The 12,488-nt window shown below is 34.9% G+C and overlaps 1 protein-coding gene across 1 annotated transcript in view; it reads left to right on the forward strand.

The window, feature by feature from the left end:
* Positions 1-12,488, forward strand: part of LOC113234185 — a 278,589-nt gene that overhangs the window by 103,348 nt on the left and 162,753 nt on the right. The gene's annotated exons all lie outside the window — the stretch shown is intronic.

Here is a 12,488-nt window from a genome sequence, read left to right on the forward strand (position 1 = left end):
TGTATTTCTTTTCTTTTAATTTCTTCTAGTGAAATTAAGGAAAAATAAACTTTTCTGGTGCCCTATTTTAGAGTGAGGTTGTTATTTAAGACACTGAGGAACATAGGCTCTCATGTTATGGGTTACCCTGTTTTCAGGGCGCGGAATAATATCTTATACAGTTTTGACCTTACTGTATGTAGTTGGAAATGTACAGTAATTTAAAAATTTTGAAATAAATTCAATACTTTCTTTATCTTTCCTATCCTTTCGAGATTTTTGTTATGTGAGACATATCTTTAAAATCATCTTAAAATAATTCCTTATCACAGGAAACAAGTTAACCTTTACTACAAAGATCGATCTTCAACATATTTATGCAGGCAAAAGTTCTAAGCATCAATAACAATTTCAGATCTGCATCTCACAGGAAACGCCACTAATAATAAATTATCCGTTATTAAACCTTGATGTAACTATGTATGTATCAGGCAAATGTGCGTTAGTTTCATTACAGCGATCACCAATGATTGCTAGATTAATGATGATGACACTAATATTGATTGCGGGCGCTACTTTGAGTTCCCTGGGAACGGACAGTTAAGGGTATTTAGCTACAAGAACGTCAATGAGTTTGAGCCTGTGTTTTAAATTAAATATGTTTTCACTGGCGGTATTGAATCATTGAACAGCAAATTTTACGAAAAGGCATGGCCACTGAAGATTGTGCAGTTAAGAATAGTTGAAAAAGTTATCTATTTTGAAACGACTACTAGTTTTTTCTTACGATGTCAAGTGATGAACGAGTCGTGTGATAAGTGATCAGAGATAGACCTACCCATAACAGTTGCAGTACCACTTAGAGCTTTAAAAATTGCAAAAACTTGAGGGGCATCGTGGGCACGACATCATGAGACTAAAGCTGACATTTCCAGCACCATTACCATTCATAACCGGAACGCAGTAGAGCTCACATGAGTACTTGGCGGTAAATATAGTGGCTGTATTTTCTTGGACGGACATGTTCACAAGGAGATCTACTGCTGCTAAACTTTATCTTGTTAACCACCCTTTATGCTATATAGGCTCGTCTTATGGGTTATGTTCTTGTTGGATTATATCACACGATAACACGTTTAGGATTCCCTGAATTAGCAGTACATCCAACATTAAGTTTCTTTATCTTAGTTTCCGCTTTTTAATATCATCTAAATTGCAAAATTTATTATCAGAACCTAAAGATTATTCGTAGCACAAAGAAATGCAAATCATTTGATTTTCGTCATCATATTGCGTATTTCCTCTTACAATATGATCTTTGGGTTCACGTATACATTGTGCGGTTTATTACAAATTTCGACTTTCTCTTCAATTTTTTTGACATATGCATTTAAAAGGTGTAACAAAAAGGTCTGACCATATTTTAGCTGAATTTCTTATGTTCATACCAATTCATCGCTGTGTTACTGTAGGTGATATACAGACTGAATGCATAAACACAAACGGAACGCATTCATGGACTCCTACGCTCCAATAAGTGAAACAATGTAAAGGAAACCAGTACGATCTGCCACAGCAGACAATAGGATTTGTACTTTCGTCAATTTGTACCCCGTCATTATTTCAATGGGACCATTTGATGGTTCGATGAATGGGCAAGCAGTCGGAAAGTCGGATAAACTTTCGTTTTGTGTCGACGGTTTCCGGAGTTTGTTATGCGTTTGTCTTCTGTTTATGGAAAGTAAAGGACCAATGCATGAGCGTATTGGTAGCTAACAAATGTAACTCTTAACTCTGTGATGCAGAGTCTATCTTAAGTTTCCTAATTTGTTACACGATTCTCCAGTTCAGGTGCTCAAAAGGCTCGCATAGGTCTTTGAATATTTTTTGGCACTTTTGCCATATGTGATATGATTATTATTATGAATAATGTGTGGCGTTAAGATACTTTCCTGTAGCCATCACTCCTGGAGTAGGTACCTATATCTCTCTGAATAAAATAGACAAACGTTTTATGAATGAATGAGTAGAATATATTTGTTTTTTCAAACAAACCATCTGACTGATGTTAGCCGTGACCATGGGACCATTAAAGGGCCCGAAACGTTGGTTTGTTTGAAAAACAAATATACGCGATTTGGATCTGCAAAAATAGTTTCATTTTCTATGATCATGATTATATGAAATATATCCTATGATATGGTGTAATGTGACGGGCTGGTATCCTATGGTATATTTCATATAATAGCGAAAACTTGTCACGAAATGCTGCCGTTGTCTTAATATTTTGCGCACTCGACTTTTTCAGTGCTACATCTGGACGATATTTTCATACAGATGTGAGGCCTGGACAATAAAAGAGCATCACAGGAAAGGTATTGCAGCATTTGAAATGCAGGCCTACAGAAGAATGTTGCACTTATCATGGACTCAGAAAGTCACAAATGACGAAGTTCTGCGACTAGTTGGACAGAAGCGTAAACTTTTGAGGCCATCAAACAGCGAAATGTTGTATATCTAGGTCATGTACTTAGGCGAGACAGATACGAGCCTCTGCAACTGATAATGATGGGAAAAGTCGCTGGTAAAAGGAAATCCTGGCTGAAGAACATACGAGAGTGGACTGGGATAGCGAGTGCCTCGCAACTGTACATCCTCGCCAGAAATAAAGATAAATATGCTGAGCTGGTTGCTAACTTTCACTAGTTGGAGAGGCACCTTAAGAAGAAGAAAAAGCAAAAACCTAAGAACTCGATAATAAGTACATTTAGAAAAACAAAAAAAAAAGAAGAAGAACAGCGCTATGGACCAAAAACTGCGTCTTCTTTTTTTCTTTACATGTATGTAACCTATTCCATCGATGTAGTACAAAATTGTTTGCTAACTTATTTAGTCTTAAAGACAATAAATATTGACTATACCACAGCTTTCTATTGCTTATTGTTGTATTAATTGAAACAGAAATCATCACAGTTCAACGATAAAATGTACACTATCACTAATTGCATTCAAAACATTCTATAGTGGCACAATCTTTTTCTTCTTTGTACTTTACTTGTACGTTTCACACCATAAGAACAATGGTGCAAATTGCCGCAAGTAGTGAACAGTGTAAATTTTGTAAGGTGAAAGCAATGGGAACATAGAAATCGTTTTGTGATAATACCAGTAAATGCTTTACAGCAGCTGTTACGGTTAGGTATAAAGCGGAGTTGCAATATCTCGAAAGGAATTTCGGAATTTTTTCAATTTCGAAGAATAGTTACCGTAGAAATGTTGTTTGGTTACGTGATTAACATAAAATTTGGTATGACAGTATTTTTCACCCTAGTTACAACTTGGAGAGTTTTGTACTTAGAAGTGCACAAATTAAAATGTTACTTATTTAATGCAAACACGACTAGGTTTTTTTTTCTAATATCACTTTAAATAATACTAAAGTACATAATTATTTTATCTTTGGATGATATATTAACGTATAAAAAAATTTAATAATTAAATATTTTTTGTATATGAAAATAGCATGCACGCTGATACTCTCAATTATAAATATAGTGGCCCAAATCAAAATAGTTAATTTTCTGTTTATTACACAGCTTTTTTATGAATGTGCTAAATTTTATAGTGAATAAGATATCAAGCTTTCCAAAAGTAAAATTATATATGACGACAGTGAGGTATACACGCTTCTTTAAAAAAATATACAATAGATGTTACCAGTTTTCGCTCATAAATTGCTTACCTAAGAATGAAAATCATGTCATGAGGTTATATCAAAGTATTATTATATACAGCATTTTTAGTAGCAGTAGAGCTCTGTATGAAGGAGTTAATTCAGGGAAGTACTGCCACCTTACCTGTTTCTGCTGCTAAGCAGTGAAGTGAGTATTCCTACGTTCTGGTTTTGGTGAAATTACAGGCATATGGGACTTGTCAACTTATGTCTCAGGGTAACAGACGCCGCGGCAGTGTTCCTCAGATCTTTGCGATTTAAATCTCTTAGTGGCACTGCAAGTGCTATTGACGGCGGGGCGGCTCTCGTTCTCCGTTCGACATTCGTCCGACATAATTACTGTCAAATATCGCACTGCTATTACAATAGTGTTATAACTCAAAATATGTGAAATTCAAGATTATACCATTGTTGAACGTAAAATTTGATTCTCTACACGTCAATAAAACCGTCGTTAGAATAATGTAAAAAACTATTCAAAGATATCTACTTAACTCAAAATAAGATACGCTTTATGTGAGCTAGTTCTGGCCAAAACAGTCCTTATTCAAAAATATAAAAACTATTTTTTTCTTTTTTTCTTAAACATGTATATTTGGCAAGTAGGAAATAACTTACATATAAATTTACACAAATGTTTTACGGGAAGCGAGTAATTCGTTTTTAGTCGATTCTGAGAAAATACACTTTTTGAGTTAATACACTATTGTATTGCCATTGCGATATGATAATAGTCGACTAAATCAAAAGACAATGTTAAGTATGAAGCTCTATTTGCAACATGTATTTCTTAATTTGGTCGGACGGAGAACGGGAGTAGTATCTTCTTAATCTTTATGGATACCCCTGAGCCCAGGGAGACTCAGGGGTTATGTGGGGACTCTCCCTCCACACTGGAAGTGTAACTTAAGACCTACACATGACTTCTTCGTCCCGTCACTTAGTAGCATATTACAAAAAATATATACGTTTATGTTAAATGATTTCATCACGAAATTCCATAAAGTATATATTCCTTATCCTTAGTACTCAATAATCTACTTTCAAAACAACAAGTTAAAAAGGTATGTCAAGTAAAACACAGTAATTAACTACACTATTGACAGTCGGGTTTTTGTGATACAACTTTTTCTTCAAACTACATTTTGCTTATGTGAAAATCAATCCAAATGTGGTATGTTCCAAATTGATCAAGGCAAGTAGGGCGTGAAATTTCTTTTCAATTTTAGTGAGAGCAAGTATATACTCGTACCGCAACCTTGGTATAGTCCTATAGTATCGCCACATGTGATATATCAAAAGTATTGTTATTACAAGAAAGTCATAAAAATATTTACGAACTCATCATTAACATATTTATTCCTCCCACTGCTGGGCACGGATCTCCTCTCAGGCGAGGGCCTTAGTCAACCACGCTGGCCCAATGATGGTAGGGAGGGGACTTTACACGTTTTATGATGATTTCTTTCACCGGAAAGTTTATGGTAAATTTCAAATTAATTCCTGCTTTAGAAATGATTGCAATTGCAAAGGCCTGGATTCGAAGCCGCAGTCTCTGCTTTAGAGGCGATACCACGGGGTTCTTGAACTATCGACTCTACACTACTTGAATCAAACGCGTATATGTGACATCTTATAACTGTCCTATTTAAGCATAAAAAGTTATTAACTAATTTTGTTCGTTGAATGTTTAAACCTCTCTCCTTAAAAGTTGTATTGGAAATGTGACCTTATTACATCAGGAATGCGTAGTTTGGATAGTCTTTAATTAAAAGTCACATAATCATTTATTCCATAGGTAAAATTTTTACACTTGAAAACCAAATTTTTAAGCTACTGCTCGTTCACTGCGCTGACCGTTGATTGCTCTTATCAAATAAATTTCAATGCTATGGAATACACTTTGAATCATAATTGTGTGGAATCTAGACTCATTTTGTCTTTCCATACATCTTTATCTAACACATACTCTTCAATTTTGTAATATGACTTTTCAATTAAAATACTTTTAATTTATTTAATAGTTTATTGTACAGGAAAAATACAACAAGCGAAATTAAAAACAAGGTTCTGCTTATTTCTAATAGAAATTTCTTCCTGCAGACCTAAATCCAGGACACTATAACTAAAAGAACGGGCAGAATATGTGCACAACAAAAACAGGAGAAAAAAAATAAATAAAAATAATATAAAAATATTAAATTGTTATAAATTATATAAATACTTAGATAAATACATATTTTATAATATAGTACCTAAGATATGGATGGAATAGTAGATAAATAATGCTCTTTAACTCTCACTTTAAAAAGTGCTAACGATTTACTTTCATCACATTTAATATGAGTTTTTAACTTAGGAATTGATAATCTTAATGTATGCTCCGGAATCTTATTGTAAAAACGTTCACGATAAGTGACGTAGAGTTAAAATTAAGTCTGAGGTGAAAATCTGAGCGAGCTGTTGTGTTGACTGTACCTACTAATTCAGAATGGATATGGGAAGTATTTTGTTTTAAATTACGTAATTCGACTTGTAGCTTATAATATTTTTAGTGAATATCATGCTATTTTTACTATCATGATGTTCAAAATATTTTTTTTGTGTAAATACTCCAATACTTTGTTATTATTATTGAAGCAAAGATCGAACAATCACAATCTGGAGTCGACATAGCGACAATTGCCGCAACATGGTTGTACTTTTTGGCCAAAAGGTTTTAGTGTAATTATTTTGTTAATTTTTGTAAAAAAGAGTGACAAAAATAAAGCATAAATTGATTTTTAAAATTTGAATTTGATAAATTTTTAAGATTTTCCATAGTAGGGTAACAGTGATGACAGAATAGTTTCTATTGGAATTTTATTTCTAGCAAATTTTCTTCAAATAATGCGTACGGGAAAGCATACATACATTAATTTATATATATACAGATTAATGGGCTTCGTGGTTTGTAGTACTAGGTATTACAATTTAGTAGCAAAGGCTTGTAGCTTTTTTAGCATGGTAGGTAGTATAGCGTATCAAGCAGGTACATTTATTCAACTAAAGGTAGTAATTTCACACATTTAACCCACACAAAAAGGTATCTATTTTGTCTATAATATCCTACTTACTCTATAAACACTATTAGAGTTGAACAGAAGGCTAACCAGGCTTTCACTTTTACTCCAGTAAGGTGTAATGGGTTCTCGACAGATGGAAATAAATGATATATCTCGATGTAGTTGGCCACGCAAAATGTCATTGTTGTTTAATAGATTGTTTTGGATTTGTAACACTGTTGGGTAATATTCCGATTGGTTTTGACTGCGGAAAGATTGAACGGAGCTAAGCTAAAGTGTAAGTAACAATAAAGCAGAAATCAGTGGGATTTTGGCTTTATTTAAAATAATTTATGGTAGTTGCATGATACCTAATATCAAATAGTTAAGGTAGCAGTATTTCCCTGGACGAACTTTTTCACAAGGTTCTTTACTCTGTGTCTTATCACTATGTTTTCCTTCGCCGAAAAGCTCATGGTGAATTTCAAATTAAATTCATACTCATAGCACACAAAATTCCCTAGTTTAAGCCCTGGTAATTGGAAGCATTCAAGAAAAAAAAAATTTCAAGCATTCAAGAAAAAAATAGACAGAAATATTGCTTATCTGCTTATCAGCAGCTAATTTCTGCTGATAAGCAGATAAGCAATATTTCTGTCACCAAGCAGTAATGTCAGCATTACTTTGTTCCGGTTTTTAAGGGTGCTAGTAAAATTACAGGCATATGAGACTTGTCAACTTATGTCTCAGCGTGACGGGCGCAGTGGCTGTGCCCCTCAAATCTTTGCGTTTTAAAGCTCTGAGTGGCACTGTAACTGTTACGGACAGGCGTGTCGCTCACAATCAGGCGCACGACTTGTTCATTCCGTCACTTGATATTATAAAAAAAAATAACGTGTTAGTCCACAAAAATTAAGATGTTAATGCCAAATAGTAGACTGTCGTCTGTTCTACATTTTACAAACATAAAATAAGTGATTGAAAACCTCCAGATAATAAAACATGGTAAAAACAGTTGACATAAACCCATTAGCCATTATGGATTTAAAAAAGTTTTGGCGCCATTTTCTCAAAACTATGATCATGTTGATTGACACATTATTGCTTAACAGCATCCAATTGATGCAGTCGTTTAGCACATTATTGTTATTATTATTACAATGGTCATAAAGATTATCTTCAATGTTACCATTCATAACTGTTTTCGTGTTAAATCATAATCATAATGGATTACTTCCTAAATCGCTCAACCACCGCATGCAATATATGAAGTGAATAAACCCAATTTCTTAAAAACCTACGCCCTTATGTAATCATTGCACATACGATTAAAGTACTGTTACCACGGATAGTGAGTTACGATCGAGATTTTGCCGGCGGCTGCGTGCGCGCAACGGCGTCGGGCAAAATCTTGAACTCCATGATTTTAAGACATTGTAATGGAAGGCACCAAACGGTTGTTGTTGAAATTACGGTGCTTTAAATCTTGCGTTTTACAATGCTTGTTGGTTAGTTAATCTAAAGCAGGTTTGTTCAAACTGTGCTCCATGTAAAAAAAAATTAAAAATCGCGGATTATAGCTATTTTATGATAACTATAAAAAATGTTTATTGAACAGATATAACCTTATATTAACATGAATTTTAGTTGATAAAACCATTAAAATGTGGTACCTATATCTATTAACTCAAGCTATTTTAGTTTTTGTATCTAATCAACAATGAGTAATATTACTTTATAAGTTTTTAATTGCTCCTGCAAGGGCCGTCGCTATGTGTCTGTAGTTTCCTTCGAAATTGGAATGCAGTAATGCTCACATTATTTACTGGCGGCAGAAATAGTCATGGTTGGCAGTGCTTCCCCAGACGAATTCTTTCATAAGGAGCTCTACCATTTCAAATTGTTTCAATAAAATATATTAACATCTAAAAGTTATTTAGTTTAATTTAACATATGTGCTTTTCCACGTCCTATGAAAGAAGTCTCTCCGCATGACGTACATTCCTTTCCTGTAGCACGACCGGGCGCGACTTGCGCGAGAGCGACATAAAGTGCGAGACACTGCTATTCTCGCATAGAGATATCGTCATTATGTCGCTTTCGCGCAAATCGCGTTTTGTCGCGCTGGTCCTACAAGTCCACAATTGGTAAATTTACCTTGCTCCGCTTGGCAAATTCTTTCACTACGACGGCAAGCTTTATAGTGCATGCCATCGATACGATAAGAAGAAGAATGTGATGGAAGAAACCTCTTGCAATATAAATGTTTTTTGACTGAATTAATATTATTGTAACATCAACAGAAACAAATATAGGCAACAGGGCAAATTTTCGTCGCAGTCGAGAAAAGCTGAATTATCATGTTAGTTTTTGTGAACAAAGAAACATGATCGAATATTTTTACAACCGATCGTGATCAAAAATACGTTTTATGTCCTTCCTTGCGTGGATTGTCTCAGTTACATGAATCTTGAATTTTTGTGCCGATGTTGCGTGACGAGTTTATTTTTGCATTTCTTTCTTTTATATTTATCCCAGAAATTTGTGAAGGTAAAAAATTCCTTTCGACCTGCGTCTCCATATTTCATTTTTAATTTGTATTATAGCTGAATCTTAAATATTTTATGGCTTGGAAATGCTAATAAACTGTCTGGTTGTAAAGACCGTTAGTATTAGAATATAATGCCATGGATTTTTCAAAAGCAGCCTACGCTTGTTTTGATTTTACGGAATTAATGAGTTTGATAGTATAACTGTTTTATAGGTGTGACAAAAACGTGCTGTCATAGGAAATTAAAATGTTATTATTAGATATTGATACTTCAACCCGGTTGAACTCTTAAGGCCGGCGCAGACTGACGTCGCGGCACGGCACGGCATGCCGCGGCATGTCGAAGGGCGTCGCGCCATGCCGAAGCGCGTTGCGGCATGCCGCGGCATATTCGCTGCGCGCCATTCGCCGAAATCGCCGCCGCACTAGTTTCAAACCTTATTTCAATTAGTTTAATTGTCATAATTCTGTGACCGACGTGACTTGCGGGACGTCTGTGGAATGAAACGGCATGCCACGACGTGTCGCGGTATAATTCTATCGAAATAAAGTAATATGAATTCTAACCTCGATGAAATAAGGATAAAAATAACTTGATCAAAAATAAAATCCTTTGCCGTGCCGTGCCATGCCGCGACGTCACTCTGCGCCGGCCTTAACCAGACACTGTTGCCTCAACGTGGCTACCTCTCTAACTAGCTAACTGAGATAGGGATCGAGTAAGCAGATGTCACGAATTTCTATGTGCTTGTTGCGTATCTTGTTACTGTGTTGAAGCGGTTTTTTTGCCGTAGCACCATCAGTGAGAACTTTGGAAGTATCTTATCGGTCGTGTTTGAAGTACTGCTGCCACCTTTGACATGGCTCTGCTACGTACCAACTGGCCACCTAGAATTTAATAGACAAGCGTGACAAGAGGCTTATAGGTGACTCGGAATTAGTAGAGGCGAAGCTGCACAGCCTTGAACACCGCCGTAAAGTTGCCTGCTTATCGGTATTCTGCAGGATTATATCACGGAGAGTGTTACTAGAAGTAGGCTTGGGTTCCACCCCTATGATGTGGATATTCCAAAATTCGCACGAAGCGTTACGCTTCCACATATAAGGCGAACGTTTATGGAGTGGAATTTCCTGCCTGCAGACTTGTTGTCTGAATGTTATAACTTGGATTTTTCCATGGCGAGAGTGTATGAACAGGTGTGCATGCTCCATCGTCGACTTCATCGTCACTTTCCATCAGGTGAGATGGAGGTCAAATGCGCACTTACAATTTTATTAAAAAAAAACTCAGTCAGATACTTTTACAGCTACCAGAAGACAGATATGTCGCTATATTAATTGCAATAGTTTATTTTTATTGAATATCGTCATGTTTGTACTATGTGATATTCATCTATTTTTGTGAAAATACTTACTCCTCTTTGTTATTATTGTCAACCATCGTGGGCTCGGATCTGCGCTAGCTGGTCCAATGCGTGTTGGGAACTTCACACTTTTTGCAAGTGTTGTGATGATTCTTCGCCGTGTAGGTTACATTATGATGTTCCCTTTCATCGTTCGCGAGAGGTATTGTTACTATGGCTGGTATTTGTAAAATCCAACTATGACAACTTTGTCTAAGTTTAAGCAAGAAATTAAAACGTAAAATGAAAGTTTAATTTAAAACCTTGAAATTAAATCGTAAACTCAAATTTTAATTTGAAACCTTGCTTAAACTTTAACAAAGTTCGTTTTTTAAATACGAAAAACATGCTCGCCATTTTTGCCCTCTCTTATAAGTCTCAGTCTAAGTCTTAGTTAATGTTAAAATTCGTTATGTAAATAGCCTGAATTCACAAATGTACACTGATCTCATAGGTACAGCTTGTTGTGTGTGTATTTTAAGACATTGCATTTCTATAAGTATTGTGAAACAAAAACTTCATACTAAACTTTATAATACAGCTTATACGTACTTGGATGATAAAAATCCACGGTAGTGTAAGTAGTATTCATTTAGTTCTTACAGGTTATCTTAATCTTTGTAACACATTTGAAAGAAGTATTCTTAATGATAAATGTATACAAATATTTATTCACAAAGAGCAACCCCTTGAGTTTTGTTACTTATTCACCTCAGGGGTATCTGCCTTACGAATGAGTAGTAGAGTGTAATCTATGTGACGAGTTCAAGTTAAATTTGCTTACCAATGAAATAAAGGTTATTTGTGTTTGTAAATTATGTAATTACAAATCATCAAATTCATTGTCGACTATCAATATAGATAGGATTTCACGTGTCCATTACGTGTTATCCGATCCAGTATAACTTTTGACAAAATTTACTACACAATATCACTCGCTTTCAAAGACATGTCGTTTAGCCTCTTTTACCTTTCAACGGAGAAAAAAATGGCGTTTTACATTATACATTATGTAATAAAACAGATGTGAGTCCAATTTGAAAAGACTATTTGGAAAGAAGATGTAGCAATTATTCGTCGATTTATCTTTGTGACGTTAGCAAACCTATTGAGAATTAAACAAGGTAAACTACGCAATGAATCGAATACAAGCTATCAAAGAAAGCAAAAGCAGCCCAGCTATTGAAAAGTAAAAACGGATTACACAACTAAAATAGGCAGTTGAAACTAAAACTTATAATTACCGCCCACCTATTTGCTTAATAGAAAGACGGCCGCCAGCATTCGATAAAGACTATGGATATATAATATAAGCCATTTAATATGTGGGCAGATACTTTATAATGGGTTTGTAATAGAGCTGGAGATACTGCTGACTTGTACGGATCTTGGTCTAGATCTAGTAAGTGATGTATTTTGTTTTTGATTACGTATGTAGCTCAGTTTATCAAACAGGAAATCTCATATAAATAGGAGTTCGTTTTCTAAATTTTGTTATGCGCAGTCAATTATAATTTTATCGTTAATAACTTCTCCTATTCCTATAGGAGTTAAGTAGCAGTAGAGCTTCTTGTAAGAGAGTTCGTCCGATCGTTTCGTCGTTCGATTTTGTCTTTACTACATATTTAAGAATGTGCTAAATTATATTGTGAATAAGATACGAAGCTTAGCATTAAGTAAAATTATATGTGACGACGAAGAGGTATATACGCTTCGTTTCTTTTAAAAAAAACTGTAAATTACAAGTTTTAGCTCATAAATACCTACCTAAGAATGAA

The sequence above is a fragment of the Hyposmocoma kahamanoa genome, unplaced genomic scaffold (assembly GCF_003589595.1).
Source record: "Hyposmocoma kahamanoa isolate Upper Pololo Valley unplaced genomic scaffold, ASM358959v1 81, whole genome shotgun sequence".
NCBI classification, from domain to species: domain Eukaryota; kingdom Metazoa; phylum Arthropoda; class Insecta; order Lepidoptera; family Cosmopterigidae; genus Hyposmocoma; species Hyposmocoma kahamanoa.